The sequence below is a fragment of the Oncorhynchus tshawytscha genome, linkage group LG05 (assembly GCF_018296145.1).
Source record: "Oncorhynchus tshawytscha isolate Ot180627B linkage group LG05, Otsh_v2.0, whole genome shotgun sequence".
Lineage (NCBI taxonomy): Eukaryota > Metazoa > Chordata > Actinopteri > Salmoniformes > Salmonidae > Oncorhynchus > Oncorhynchus tshawytscha.
In genome coordinates this window covers 77043119-77058671 of record NC_056433.1, presented here as the reverse complement: position 1 = coordinate 77058671, position 15553 = coordinate 77043119, and the positions used below count along the sequence as shown (strand labels likewise).

Here is a 15553-nt window from a genome sequence, read left to right as displayed (position 1 = left end):
CTTAGAGGGAGCTACAGTTATACTTAGAGGGAGCTATAGTTATACTTAGAGGGAGCTACAGTTATACTTAGAGGGAGCTACAGTTATACTTAGAGGAGCTATAGTTATACTTAGAGGGAGCTACAGTTATACTAGGTGGTCGTTACAGTTATACTTAGAGGGAGCTATAGTTATACTTAGAGGGAGCTACAGTTATACTAGGTGGTCGTTACAGTTATACTTAGAGGGAGCTACAGTTATACTTAGAGGGAGCTACAGTTATACTTAGAGGGAGCTACAGTTATACTAGGTGGTCGTTACAGTTATACTTAGAGGGAGCTATAGTTATACTTAGAGGGAGCTATAGTTATACTTAGAGGGAGCTATAGTTATACTTAGAGGGAGCTATAGTTACTTAGTGGGCGATACAGTTATACTTGGAGGGAGCTATAGTTATACTTAGAGGGAGCTATAGTTATACTTAGAGGCAGCTATAGTTATACTTAGAGGGAGCTACAGTTATACTTAGAGGGAGCTATAGTTATACTTAGAGGGAGCTATAGTTATACTTAGAGGCAGCTATAGCTATACTTAGAGGGAGCTATAGTTGTACTTAGAGGGAGCTACAGTTATACTTAGAGGGAGCTATAGTTATACTTAGAGGGAGCTACAGTTATACTTAGAGGGAGCTATAGTTACTTAGAGGGAGCTACAGTTATACTTAGAGGGAGCTATAGTTATACTTAGAGGGAGCTATAGTTATACTTAGAGGGAGCTATAGTTATACTTAGAGGGAGCTATAGTTATACTTAGAGGGAGCTATAGTTATACTTAGAGGGAGCTACAGTTATACTTAGAGGGAGCTATAGTTATACTTAGAGGGAGCTATAGTTATACTTAGAGGGAGCTACAGTTATACTTAGAGGGAGCTACAGTTATACTTAGAGGGAGCTATAGTTATACTAGGTGGTCATTACAGTTATACTTAGAGGGAGCTACAGTTATACTTAGAGGGAGCTATAGTTATACTTAGAGGGAGCTATAGTTATACTTAGAGGGAGCTATAGTTATACTTAGAGGGAGCTACAGTTATACTTAGAGGGAGCTATAGTTATACTTAGAGGGAGCTATAGTTACTTAGTGGGCGATAGAGTTATACTAGGTGGTCGTTACAGTTCTATTTAGTGGGAGCTACAGTTCTATTTAGTGGGAGCTACAGTTCTATTTAGTGGGAGCTACAGTTATATTTAGTGGGAGCTACAGTTATATTTAGTGGGAACAACAGTTATATTTAGTATTTTTTCCAAAAATAGTTTACAAACAGATTATTTCACTCTATCAGAATTCCAGAGAGTCAGAAGTTTACATGCACTAAGTTGACTGTGCCTTTAAACAGCTCGGAAAATTACAGAAAATGATGTCATGGCTTTAGAAGCTTCTGATAGGCTAATTGACATAATTTGAGTCAATTGGAGGTGTACCTGTGGATGTATTTCAAGGCCTACCTTCAAACTCAGTGCCTCTTTACTTGACATTATGGGAAAATTAAAAGAAATCTGCCAAGACCTCAGAAATAAAATTGTAGACCTCCACAAGTCTGGTTCATCCTTGGGAGCAATTTCCAAACGCCTGAAGGTACCACGTTCATCTGTACAAACAGTACGCAAGAATAAACACCATGGGGCCACGCAGCCGTCATACCACTCAGGAAGGAGACGCGTTCTAACTCCTAGAGATGAATGTACTTTGGTGGGAAAAGTGCAAATCAATCCAAAAACAACAGCAAAGGACCTTGTGAAGCTGCTGGAGGAAACAGGTACAAAATGATCTATATCCACAGTAAAATTAGTCCTATATTGACATAACCTGAAAGGCCACTCAGCAAGGAAGAAGCCACTGCTCCAAAAAGCCAGATTATGGTTTGCAACTGCAAATGGGGACAAATATTGTACTTTTTGAAGAACTGTCCTCTGGTCTGATGAAACAAAAATAGTACTGTTTGGCCATAATGACCATCGTTATGATTGGAGGAAAAAGGAGGAGGCTTGCAAGCCGAAGAGTACCATCCCAACCGTGAAGCACGGGGGTGGCAGCATCATGTTGTGGGGGTGCTTTGCTGCAGGAGGGACTGGTGCACTTCACAAAGTAGATGGCATCATGAGGCAGGAAAATTAGATGGATATATTGAAGCAACATCTCAAGACATCAGTCAGGAAGTTAAAGCTTGGTCGCAAATGGGTCTTCCAAATGGACAATGACCCCTAGCATACTTCCATAGTTGTGGCAAAATTACAACAAAATGACAACTTTGACAACAAAGTCAAGGTATTGGAGTGGCTATCACAATGCCCTGACCTCAATCCTATAGAAATTTGTGGGCAGAACTGAAAAAGTGTGTGTGAGCAAGGAGGCCTACGAACCTGACTCAGTTACACTAGCTCTGTCAGGAGGAATGGGCCAAAATTCACCCAACTTATTGTGGGAAACTTGTGGAAGGCTACCCGAAACGTTTGACCCAAGTTAAACAATTTAAATGCAATGCTACCAAATACTAATTGAGTGTACAGTATATAAACTTCTGACCCACTGGGAATGTGATGAAAGAAATAAAAGCTGAAATAAATCATTCTCTCTACTATTATTCGGACATTTCACATTCTTAAAATAAAGTGGTGATCCTAACTGACCTAAGAATCAGTGAAAAACTGATTTTAAATGTATTTGGTTAAAAGGTGTATGTAAACTTCCGACTTCAACTATATATTCAAACTGCAGCAACCTTGTACTTGTTCATATGAATTATATTTTAAAGAAAGACTGGGGGGTTCCTATTCAGACACAGAGAAAGCAACATCATTGGACAATAAAACTCACAGGGCTGAGCTTGCTTTATGTAGGTTTGTATAATGTAATCCTGCCCTGTGCAACTGTAGGGCTAATTAAACATTTACCCACAGTCTATGTCAGCTATTGTTTTATTGATTCATTCAAGTTAATAGTGTTATATTGAAAAAGTCTAGGTAGCCTCGTCAGCCCAAGTTTGAATTTAAACCATTTCCTTTCACGCACAAAAAAAATCCTTATATAACATTTATTTACCCTGGACAGGGGGCCAGGGGGACAGGGCACATAGGAGGCTAGACTATGCAGCTGCTGCTGTTAGTAGCCTACAGTTGATCAGACTAAAACATAGTATTGTTTCCATGCATTACAGCATATCAGATCGCTAATGTTTAGGTGTATAGGCTGCTACACATTTATGTACGACTTTTTGTTTGTGTCTGTTGGGAGTGATGTGATATCCCGCTTGCTAAATAAATACCCGAGGAAAGCACGCCTTGAGCGTTGTGCATTGTGCCCGGCCCGCACGACCTGGGATTTCCGTGGTCGAGACACGCAAAGAGCCTGAGGCAGCACTGCAATTTGAAGGACTTAGAAACTGTGTGCCAATTGTGGAAAATCGGTCTATAAAACAGCACTTTGCCCCTCTTTTTAATCGGTCTATAAAACAGCACTTTGCCCCTCTTTTTAATCGGTCTATTCAACAGCACTTTGCCCCTCTTTTTAATCGGTCTATAAAACAGCACTTTGCCCCTCTTTTTAATCAGTCTATAAAACAGCACTTTGCCCCTCTTTTTAATCGGTCTATTCAACAGCACTTTGCCCCTCTTTTTAATCGGTCTATAAAACAGCACTTTGCCCCTCTTTTTAATCGGTCTATTCAACAGCACTTTGCCCCTCTTTTTAATCGGTCTATAAAACAGCACTTTGCCCCTCTTTTTAATCGGTCTATTCAACAGCACTTTGCCCCTCTTTTTAATCGGTCTATTCAACAGCACTTTGCCCCTCTTTTTAATCGGTCTATAAAACAGCACTTTGCCCCTCTTTTTAATCGGTCTATTCAACAGCACTTTGCCCCTGTTTTTAATCGGTCTATGAAACAGCACTTTGCCCCTCTTTTTAATCAGTCTATTCAACAGCACTTTGCCCCTGTTTTTAATCGGTCTATAAAACAGCACTTTGCCCCTCTTTTTAATCGGTCTATAAAACAGCACCTAGGCCCTCTTTTTTACGCTTGGCGTCGATATATTTTATGAAACTAAATTCAAATGCTGAGGCAAATGCTGCGCCTCGCCACACGTTTTCCGGCGTCCCTGCATCTCCCCAACCAGGCCTGTGTAAGCTACAGCCTTATACAGAGTTCACACAGGCCCCATGTATCTCCCCTACCAGGCCTGTGTAAGCTACAGCCTTATACAGAGTTCACACAGGCCCCATGTATCTCCCCTACCAGGCCTGTGTAAGCTACAGCCTTATACAGAGTTCACACAGGCCCCATGCATCTCCCCAACCAGGCCTGTGTAAGCTACAGCCTTATACAGAGTTCACACAGGCCCCATGCATCTCCCCAACCAGGCCTGTGTAAGCTACAGCCTTATACAGAGTTCACACAGGCCCCATGCATCTCCCCAACCAGGCCTGTGTAAGCTACAGCCTTATACAGAGTTTACACAGGCCCCATGCATCTCCCCAACCAGGCCTGTGTAAGCTACAGCCTTATACAGAGTTCACACAGGCCCCATGCATCTCCCCAACCAGGCCTGTGTAAGCTACAGCCTTATACAGAGTTCACACAGGCCCCATGCATCTCCCCAACCAGGCCTGTGTAAGCTACAGCCTTATACAGAGTTCACACAGGCCCCATGCATCTCCCCAACCAGGCCTGTGTAAGCTACAGCCTTATACAGAGTTCACACAGGCCCCATGCATCTCCCCAACCAGGCCTGTGTAAGCTACAGCCTTATACAGAGTTCACACAGGCCCCATGCATCTCCCCAACCAGGCCTGTGTAAGCTACAGCCTTATACAGAGTTTACACAGGCCCCATGCATCTCCCCAACCAGGCCTGTGTAAGCTACAGCCTTATACAGAGTTCACACAGGCCCCATGCATCTCCCCAACCAGGCCTGTGTAAGCTACAGCCTTATACAGAGTTTACACAGGCCCCATGCATCTCCCCAACCAGGCCTGTGTAAGCTACAGTGCCTGCGATCAAGTCTTCCTGTGTATGATGCTACAATCTTGGCACATCTGTCTTTGGGGAGTTTCTCCCATTCTTCTCTGCAGATCATCTTAAGCTCTGTCAGGTTGGATGGGGAGCGTTGCTGCACAGCTATTTTCTGGTCTCTCCAGAGATGTTTGATCGATCGGGTTCAGGTCTGGGCTCTGGCTGGGCCACTCAAGGACATTCAGAGACTTGTCCCGAAGCCACTCCTCAAATGAAATCATCAAATCTAATGTTATTGGTCACATACACGTGTTTAGCAGATGTTATTGCGGGTAAAGAAAAAGGCTTGTGCTTCTAGCTTCAACAGTGCAGTAATATCTAATAAGTGACATTAACAGTTTCACAACATATACCCAAAATACACGCAAATCTAAGTAAGGAATGGATTAAGAAATATATATATATATATATATATGTGTCAGAGTGGCATTGGACTAAGTTACAGTGGCATAGTATAGAGTACAGTACATACATATGTATACATAGTATAGACTACAGTACATACATATGTATACATAGTATAGAGTACAGTACATACATATGTATACATAGTATAGAGTACAGTACATACATATGTATACATAGTATAGAGTACAGTACATACATATGTATACATAGTATAGAGCACAGTACATACATATGTATACATAGTATAGAGTACAGTACATACATATGTATACATAGTATAGAGTACAGTATATACATATGTATACATAGTATAGAGTACAGTACATACATATGTATACATAGTATAGACTACAGTACATACATATGTATACATAGTATAGAGTACAGTACATACATATGTATACATAGTATAGAGTACAGTACATACATATGTATACATAGTATAGAGTACAGTACATACATATGTATACATAGTATACAGTACAGTATATACATATGAGATGGGTGATGCAATATTTACACACAATTAAAGTGACTAAGATATCGTAGAATAGTATAGAGTACAGTTTACACATGTGAAATGAGTAATGCAAGATACGGAGACATTATTAAAGAGGCTCGTGTTTCATTTCCTTAAAGTGGCCAGTGATGTCTATAGGCAGCAGCCTCTGATGTGCTGGAGATGGCTGTTTAACAGTCAGTGGTGTTGTATAGAATGAAATATAGCATTTACATATGAAATGGGTGATGCAATATGTAAACACTATTTAAAAGTGACCAGGACCCCAGTATGAGGTCCTGAGCACTCTGGAGCAGGCTTTCATCAAGAATCTCTCTGTACTTTGCTCTGTTCATCTTTGCCTCGATCCTGACTTGTCTCCAAGTCCCTGCCTCTGAAAAACATCCACAAAGCATGATGCTGCCACCACAATGCATCATCGTAGGGATGGTGCCAGGTTTCCTCCAGACCTGACGCTTGGCATTCAGACCAAAGAGTTCAATCTTGGTTACATCAGACCATAGAATCTTGTTCCTCGTGGTCTGAGAGTCTTTCGGTGCCTTTTGGAAAACTCGAAAGTCGGCTGTCATGTGCCTTTTACTGAGGAGTAGCTTCCGTCTGGCCACTCTACCATAAAGGCCTGATTGGTGGGGTTTTGCAGAGATGGTTGTCCTTCTGGAAGTTTCTCCCATCTCCACAGAGGAACTCTGAAGCTCTGTCAGAGCTGTGTTGGGTTCTTGGTCACCTCTCTGACCAAGGCCCTTCTCCCCCGATTGCGCAGTTTGGCCGGGTGGCCAGGAAAAATCTTGGTGGTCCCAAACTTCTTCCATTTAAGAATGATGGAGACCACTGTGTTCTTGGGGACCTTCAATTCTGCAGACATTTTTTGGTACCCTTCCCCAGATCGGTGTCTCGACACAATCCTGTCTCGGAGCTCTTCAAGCTATTCCTTCGACCCCATCGCTTGATTTTTGCTCTGACAAGCGCTGTCAACTGTGGGACCTTATGTAGACAGGTGTGTGCCTTTCCAAATCATGTCCAATCAATTGAATTTACCACAGGTGGACTCCAATCAAGTTGTAGAAACATCTCAAGGATGATCAATGGAAACAGGATGCACCGGAGCTCAATTTCGAGTCTCATAGCAAAGGGTCTGAATACTTATGTAAATAAGGCATTATTGGGGGGTTTTTGCAAACATTTCTGAAAAAAATACTGTTTTATCTTTGTCAATATGGGGTATTGTGTGTCGATTGGTGAGGATGTAAAAAATATATATATTTTAGAGTAGGGCTGTAATGTAAAAAATGTGGAAAAAGTCAGAATACTTTCCGAAGGCACAGTATAGGCTTTTACAGGGTTCACACAGGCACCATGAGTCAGTATCTCCACAGATTCATGTATGTGTAGGCTAGGCCTGTTATTCCATGCAGTGTGTGTATGGCTAGAATGCTTGGAATATGTTTGGTTGATTAAAAGCACTCTGGGAGCTCTGTGCAGCTCTGTGTTCAGTAATGTACACAGCTCCAGGTTGGGCCGTGTATAAACACCTCATTATTACTTTACTAAGCCCTTCCTATACCTCCATGACCAGGTCAGCCTGCTGACATGACAAAGTGACCAATTTGGGGCATGAAGGGCAAAGGGGATTAAACCCCAGAATAAAGTTGAGAACAACTGTGGATCGAGGAACGGTTGAATGATACTAAACTGAAAGGCTTGATCACAATCTCCAAAATACTTCAAATGTGGTTAAATATTTTTTTTAAGAAAAGTATATACAGTACCAGTCCAAAGTTTGGACACACCTATTAATTCCAGGGGTTTTCTGTATTTTTTGTACTATTTTCTACACTGTAGAATAATAGTGAAGACATCAAAACTATGAAATAACACATATGGAATCATGTAGTAAACAAAAAAAGTGTAAAACAAATCAAAATATAGTTTATATATTAGATTCTTCAAAGTAGCCATCCTTTGCCTAGATGACAGCTTTGCACATTTTTGGCATTCTCTCAACTAGCAATTAACAGGTGTGCCTTGTTAAAAGTTAAATAGTGCAATTTCTTTCCTACTTAATGCATTTGAGCCAATCAGTTGTTTTCTGACGAGGTAGGGGTGGTATATAGAAGACAGCCCTATTTGGTAAAAGACCAAGTCCTTATTAGGTCAAGAACAGCTCAAATAAGCAAAGAGAAACGACAGTCCATCATTCCTTTAAAACATGAAGGTCAGTCAATCAGGAACATTTCAAGAACTTTGAAAGTTTCTTCAAGTGCAGTCGCAAAAACCATCACGCACTGTGATGAAACTGGCTCTTATGAGGACCGCCACAGGAAAGGAAGACCCAGAGTTACCTCTGCTGCAGAGGATAAGTTCATTAAAAATCAAATCAAATTTTATTTTTCACATTCGCCAAATACAACAGATAACAATCTAGGCAAAGGATGGCTACCTTGAAAAATGTAATATATAAACTATATTTTGATATGTTTTACACCTTACAGTGAAATGCTTACTTACAAGCCCTTAACCAATTATGCAGTTTTAAGAAAATACCTTAAAAAAGTTAACAAGTAAGAGATAAGAATAACAAATAATTAAAGAGCAGCAGTAAATAACAATAGCGGGGCTCTATACAGGGGGTACTGGTACAGAGTCAATGTGCGGGGGCACCGGTGTCAAGGTAATTGAGATACTTATGTACATGCAGGTAGGGTTGTTAAAGCGGCTATGCATAGATAATAACAGAGAGTAGTAGCAACATGGGGGGAGGTGCATATAGTCTGTGTAGCCATTTGATTAGCTGTTCAGGAGTCTTATGGCTTGGGGGTAGAAGCTGTTAAGAAGCCTCTTGGACCTAGACTTGGTGCTCCGGTACCGCTTGCCGTGCGGTAATAGAGAGAACAGTCTATGACTAGGGTGGCTGGAGTCTTTGATGATTTTTAGGGACTTCCTCTTACACCGCCTGGTATAGAGGTCCTGGATGGCAGGAAGCTTTGCCCCGGTGATGGACTGGGCCGTATGCACTACCCTCTGTAGTGCTTTGCGGTCAGAGGCCGAGCAGTTGCCATACCAGGCAGTGATGCAAACCGTCAGGATGCTCTCGATGGTGCAGCTGTAAAATCTTTTGAGGATCTGAGGACCCATGCCAAATCTTTTCAGTCTCCTGAGGGGAATGTGTTGTCGTGCCCTCTTCACGACTGTCTTGGTGTGCTTGGACCATGTTAGTTTGTTGTTGATGTGGACGCCAAGGAAAAGTCACTAGCCCCAGAAATTGCAGCCCGAATAAATGCTTCACAGAGTTCAAGTAACAGACATTTCTCAACATCAACTGTTCAGAGGAGACTGTGTGAATCAGGTCTTCATGGTCAAATTGCTGTAAAGAAACTACTACTAAAGGACACCAATCAGAAGAAGAGATTTGCTTGGGCCAAGAAACACGAACAATGGACATTAGAACTGTGGAAATCGATTCCTTGGTCTGGAGTCCAATGTGAGATTTTTGGTTCCAACTGCCGTGTTTTTGTGAGATGCAAAGTAGGTGAACGGATGAACTCTGCATGTGTGGTTCCCACCGTGAAGCATGGAGAAGGAGGTGTGATGGTGTGGGGGTGCTTTGCTGGTGACACTGTCTGTGATTTATTTAGAATTCAAGGCACACTTCACTAGCATGGCTATTACAGCATTCTGCAGTGATACGCCATCCCATCTTGTTTGTGCTTAGTGGGAATATGATTTGTTTTTCAACAGGAAAATGACCCAACACACCTCCAGGCTGTGTAAGGGCTATTTGACCAAGAAGAAGAGTGATGGAGTGCTGCATCAGATGACCTGGTCTCCATAATCACCGACCTCAACCCAATTGAGATGGTTTGGGATGAGTTGGACTGTAGAGTGAAGGAAAAGCAGCCAACAAGTGCTCAGCATTTGTGGGAACTCCTTCAAGACTGTGAATGCCAAGACTGTGCAATGCCAAGACTGTGCAAAGCTGTCATCAAGGCAAGGGGTGGCTACTTTGAGAATCTAAAATATTAAATATATTTTGATTTCTTTAACACTTATTTGGTTACTACATGATTCCATATGTGTTATTTCTTGGTTTGATGTCTTCACTATTATTCTACAATGTAGAAAATTGTCAAAATAATGAAAAACTCTTGGATGAGGAGGTATGTCCAAACTTTTGACTGGTACTCTAAGTTAAGAAGATAGGGACACACCATACAGAGTAAATGGAGAGCACATATACTACACACACTTAACCACCCATTCTTTACAACATAGGCTGGGCCATATGGCCAAAATATCATATCACAGTATTAAAAGAAAGAAGATTGTATTTGAAGGTATTTTAGGTTTTGTCACTAGAGTGTGTGACCCTACAGTGGCAACACATATATTCTAAGTGATTGTTTTATACTGTTCAGTTCAACTTCAACCTAAAATAATTTTCTGCATTTGCATCAATTTCTGCATTTCCTGCACTCATTTGAGATCATTTCCACACTGCCACATAGGGCTGCACGATATGGGCAAAACAACCTAGGCCTTATTTTTAATCAAATGTTGCAGTTGCAATTTGACTTGCGATTTAGATCCATACACTTTGGTGAGCTGTTGGAATCATGGAAATAGAATGTTTATTCTAATTATATAGTTAGAATACAAATAATAATGGGCACGTTGAATTACATGGCAATGAATGAAAATTCCAGGGTAGAGTTATTGTGACAGGGTAGGAACCAAAGTGATGGTCATTGTTTGCTAGTGGACCCTATAATCTTTGGCTACATGAAATGTTTCTTCATGTAGCCAACGTATTTGTCCTTCGCATACTCCTCTTTGATTAAGAAGACTGTTGCACAAACAACATGGTGATTTAAGCCTCCACCAGCGCTGGTATCAGGCTGTATTAGTTAGCTACATTTGTTTGCTCTAATTCAGTAAATGTATTAGCTAGCTAGGTAGCCAGCTAACTAGTGATTAGCATTAGCAGCTAACAAGAAAATACAAATAGCTAAGAAAAGAACCTAGCTGTTTGCAGATAAGAGACACAACCTAATGGTCAAATTATAGAATGCTTGTGGATTTATGTTAAGAAGCAAAGTGGGAACAACATCATTGTCATCAACATTGTTGCATGTGCTGCATTGACCATGCAGACTGAACACAAGTGTCTCATGTTCAAGCAACAACAAATGCTCTCCTTGAGTGACAGGGGGCGGGACTAGGTTGGTGTGGAAAGCAGCATGGAGAGAGAGAGCGGAGAGAGAGAGCAGAGAGAAATGACTCAAGTAGCGGTGTAAACTATACAAATGGATGTTACACACTGCATGTCACATTTAACAAAGCAAACAATTAAATACCATTATAGAAGGTAAAGTAAAAACCTAAACTGGCCCATGCATCAATACTGGTATATAGTAAAATATGGTATACCGCCCAGCCCTACTTCTAAGTCCATTCTCCCAACAGGTAGTACCCCCCACACACAGTAGTGTTTAAGTGTTCAACTTCCTTGTACTGTAAACCATTGAACCTATTTACAGTCTCAAGCACTGTGGCTCAGCTTCAGTTCAGATGACTCTCTACTTCAAAGGGAATCACCCTAACACACACACACAATGACTAGGGCACTGGCCAACGGTAGGTAGCAGCCGTGTGATGTTGTGCAGAATCGAACAACACAACACACTCATTATCATTACCTGGGGAGGGGAGTGAGTTCTACTAACAGAGCTCTCCTGTTGGTGAACTCAAAGAAAAACCCACTAACACATAAACACAAAGCTAAACCAGAATAAAGACCACACACACGATGTATACACATGAACCAAATCAACAGCACAAACATAAACAGATCTACAGACACAAACACACAAACAAACACCACACACAAGGACCAAAATAGCCACATATACAGAAAAAACAACAGTACACACACTGGCTCTCCAAAGAGGCAGACTCTCTGCCATCCCCTGCTCCACTCTGCCAGCCCCCCTGCTCCACTCTGCCAGCCCCCTGCTCCACTCTGCCAGCCCCCTCCCACTCTGCCAGCCCCCTGCCCACTCTGCCCCCCCCTGCTCCACTCTGCCAGCCCCCTGCTCCACTCTGCCAGCCTCCCTGCTCCAGCCTCTGCCCAGCCCCCCCTGCTCCACTCTGCCAGCCCCCTGCTCCACTCTGCCAGCCCCCTGCTCCACTCTGCCAGCCCCCTGCTCCACTCTGCCAGCCCCCTCCCCCCCTGCTCCACTCTGCCAGCCTCCCTGCTCCACTCTGCCAGCCCCCCTGCTCCACTCTGCCAGCCCCCTGCTCCACTCTGCCAGCCCCCTCCACTCTGCCAGCCCCCCTGCTCCACTCTGCCAGCCCCCTGCTCCACCCCCTGCCAGCCCCAGCCCCCTGCTCCACTCTGCCAGCCTCCCTGCTCCACTCTGCCAGCCCCCTGCTCCACTCTGCCAGCCTCCTGCTCCACTCTGCCAGCCCCCTGCTCCACTCTGCCAGCCCCCCCACTCTGCCACTCTGCTCCATCTGCCAGCCCCCTGCTCCAACTCTGCCAGCCCCCCCCACTGCTCCACTCTGCCAGCCCCCCTGCTCCACTCTGCCAGCCCCCTGCTCCACTCTGCCAGCCCCCCAGCCCCCTGCTCCTCTCTGCCAGCCCCCCTGCTCCTCTCTGCCAGCCCCCTGATCCACTCTGCCAGCCCCCCCCTGATCCACTCTGCCAGCCCCCTGCTCCTGATCCACCCCCTCTGCCAGCCCCCTGCTGCTCCACTCTGCCAGCCCCCCAGCCGCCCTGCTCCACTCTGCCAGCCCCCTGCTCCTCTCTGCCAGCCCCCTGCTCCACTCTGCCAGCCCCCCTCCCCCTGCCACCTCCCACTCTGCCAGCCCCCCTGCTCCACTCTGCCAGCCCCCTGCCCTGCTCCACCAGCTGCCTGCTCCACTCCGCCCCCCTGCTCCACTCCGCCAGCCCCCTGCTCCACTCCACCAGCCCCCTGCTCCACTGCCCCCTGCCCACTCCACCAGCCCCCTGCTCCACTCCACCAGCCCCCCCTGCTCCACTCCACCAGCACCCCCTGCTCCAGGCAGGCTCCACAGAGCAGAGGCAGCTAGGCAGAAAGGTAGCCCAGAGATCAGATAGAAGTAAACGCCTTGCCTTTAATGTTCCCTCTCTGAGAAGCCAACAATGGACGATGCACTCACTCACAGACTCACTAACCAGGCAGGAGTCAGGAGCAATGCTGTGTGCATACATGCAGGCCGTAAAAGAGCAGCCAAGCGAATATGCACTCAAGTTAAAGCCCAGCCTAGTGCAATGCTCTCTCTATCTCTCGATATCCATTTCTGTCTCTCACTTTCTCTCTCTCCATCACTTTCTCTCTCTCTTTCTCCCTATTCATCGCCATTCCCCTGTATGCTTGTCCTGGCTGTATGAGGCTGGTTGGCTGAGTGTACCCCCAGCTGTAGGACATTAGCCAGCTCAACAGAGCTTTAAACTAAAACATGGCATGGCCAACCGCCAAATGGGATAGAATATGGAATACAGCGACAGTCAAAAGCTCTAATAGACCCATGAAGACAGACCATAGTGGTTACACTGAGTGTATACTCTCTCTCTCGCTGTGTGTGTGTGTGTGTGTGTGTGTGTGTGTGTGCAGCATCCTATTACCACATTCTGAAAGTCTGAAAACCCCCAAGGAACAGAGGAGAGAATAAAACATGATATCGGAGGACAGGAAGAAAGGAGAGTGGGGGGACTGGAGATGGTAACAAAACAGAGGAGAAAAGAAGACTGAAGGAATGAGAGAGAATCCCACTTGAGAAAACACACAGAGTTAAGAAAAGAGTTGAGAGAAGGAAATTAGTGAAGAAAGAGCGTAATCTCTGTCATATCTTCTCACCTCTAAGCAAGGCTCTTATTTTCTTAGTCTTCTTCAGAGGTGTTGATGGAAGTCCAGTTTTCTGCCTCAGTCCTCTGTCAGTGTCCTGTGTGTGTGTGTGTGTGTGTGTGTGTGTGTCTATGTCTATCTCTCGCTCACACTCAGCATCTGGAGCAGAGGAACAGGAACAATTGAGTTGAGTGTAGAGGACTGAACATACGGGACGGTAAAGTACTTTACAACACCAGCACTGCTGTGCTGAGGGGGCCGGACTAGCTGGTGGGGACACTCCCACTTTCCTCAGCACTGGTCCAATGAGAGTGCTGGGGGTCAGATCTCACACACACACACACACACACACACACACACACACACACACACACACTGTGTGGGCAGGCAGCTGGACTGAAGAGAGACGATTTGGCATGGCTGCTTTCAGACTTTAAGGCTTTAAGAGGAAAATAAACCCACTGATAAAAAAGGAAAACAACAAGGGGGATTTAAAAAGCAAAACAAGGAGGGGGATTTAAAAAGCAAAACAACAAGGGAGATTTAAAAAGCAAAACAAGGAGGGGGATTTAAAAAGCAAAACAACAAGGGGGATTTAAAAAGCAAAACAACAAGGGAGATTTAAAAAGCAAAACAACAAGGGGGATTTAAAAAGCAAAAAGCAAAACAAGGAGGGGGTTTTAAAAAGCAAAACAACAAGGGGGCAAAACAAGAAGGGGATTTAAAAAGCAAAACAAGGAGATTTAAAAAGGGGGAGATTTAAAAAGCAAAACAAGGAGGGGGATTTAAAAAGCAAAACAACAAGGGGGATTTAAAAAGCAAAACAACAAGGGAGATTTAAAAAGCAAAACAAGAAGGGGGATTTAAAAAGCAAAACAACAAGGGGGATTTAAAAAGCAAAACAACAAGGGAGATTTAAAAAGCAAAATAACAAGGGGACAGTTTGAATATGTAGCCTGCACGGCTCCTAATGTCTGAGATAGTATGACTGCGCACTCACTGTAGCGTGTGTGTGTGTGTGTTTGACTGTCTGAGATAGTATGACTGCACACTCACTGTAGTGTGTGTGTGTGTGTGTGTTTGACTGGGGAGGGGGGATGTAATGCTAAGCCCCACTGTAATTAGAAAAAACAGCACTGGGGGCTTCATTTCTGCGGCTCCAGGACATACTTGTCATTCTTGGTGTGCACTACCCTCTCCCTCAATCCCTGTCTCTCTCTCTCCATGCAATTCCCCTAAAGATCCCCTCTAGCTACTATACCACCCATAGACCTGACCTGGAATCAGCAGGCCAGGCAGGCAGGCTACCTCCTTCAATAGCATACCTAGTCCACTATCAGACTAGCTCTACAACCATAGAATACATAGAATAACTATATTTAGCATACAACATCATGCATTAGATTAAATACTGTCATATCGAGGTACGTGTATTGCACAATCGTGTAATGACAAAACATGGGACATCATGTGCTATCTGATTGATAGCCTTGATATTTGATTCAACATATCCAGTAATGTTATGTAGGCTACAGTAACCTAGACTACATACTGGGTAAATAAACGCATCAACAATGTCATCTCTCAGGGTTTCGTACCAAAGCTTGGGGCCGCAGTAGCCCATGTATGCTATGGAGGTGGAGCATCACATCACTCCGTCGCGCTCAGCCTCGATCAGAATGGATTCTCCAAGCTCAGCTCCATCGAGAAGTC

General features: G+C 44.1%; 1 protein-coding gene across 3 annotated transcripts in view; it reads right to left on the bottom strand.

The window, feature by feature from the left end:
- Positions 1-14160, bottom strand: part of kank4 (KN motif and ankyrin repeat domains 4) — a 137532-nt gene extending 123372 nt beyond the window's left edge. For all 3 annotated transcript variants that reach the window (XM_042322393.1, XM_042322394.1, XM_042322396.1), the window contains exon 1: positions 13853-14160. The gene's annotated coding sequence lies outside the window, so the exon portion shown is untranslated. The remainder of the gene's footprint in view (positions 1-13852) is intronic.
- Positions 14161-15553: the final 1393 nt, after the last annotated feature.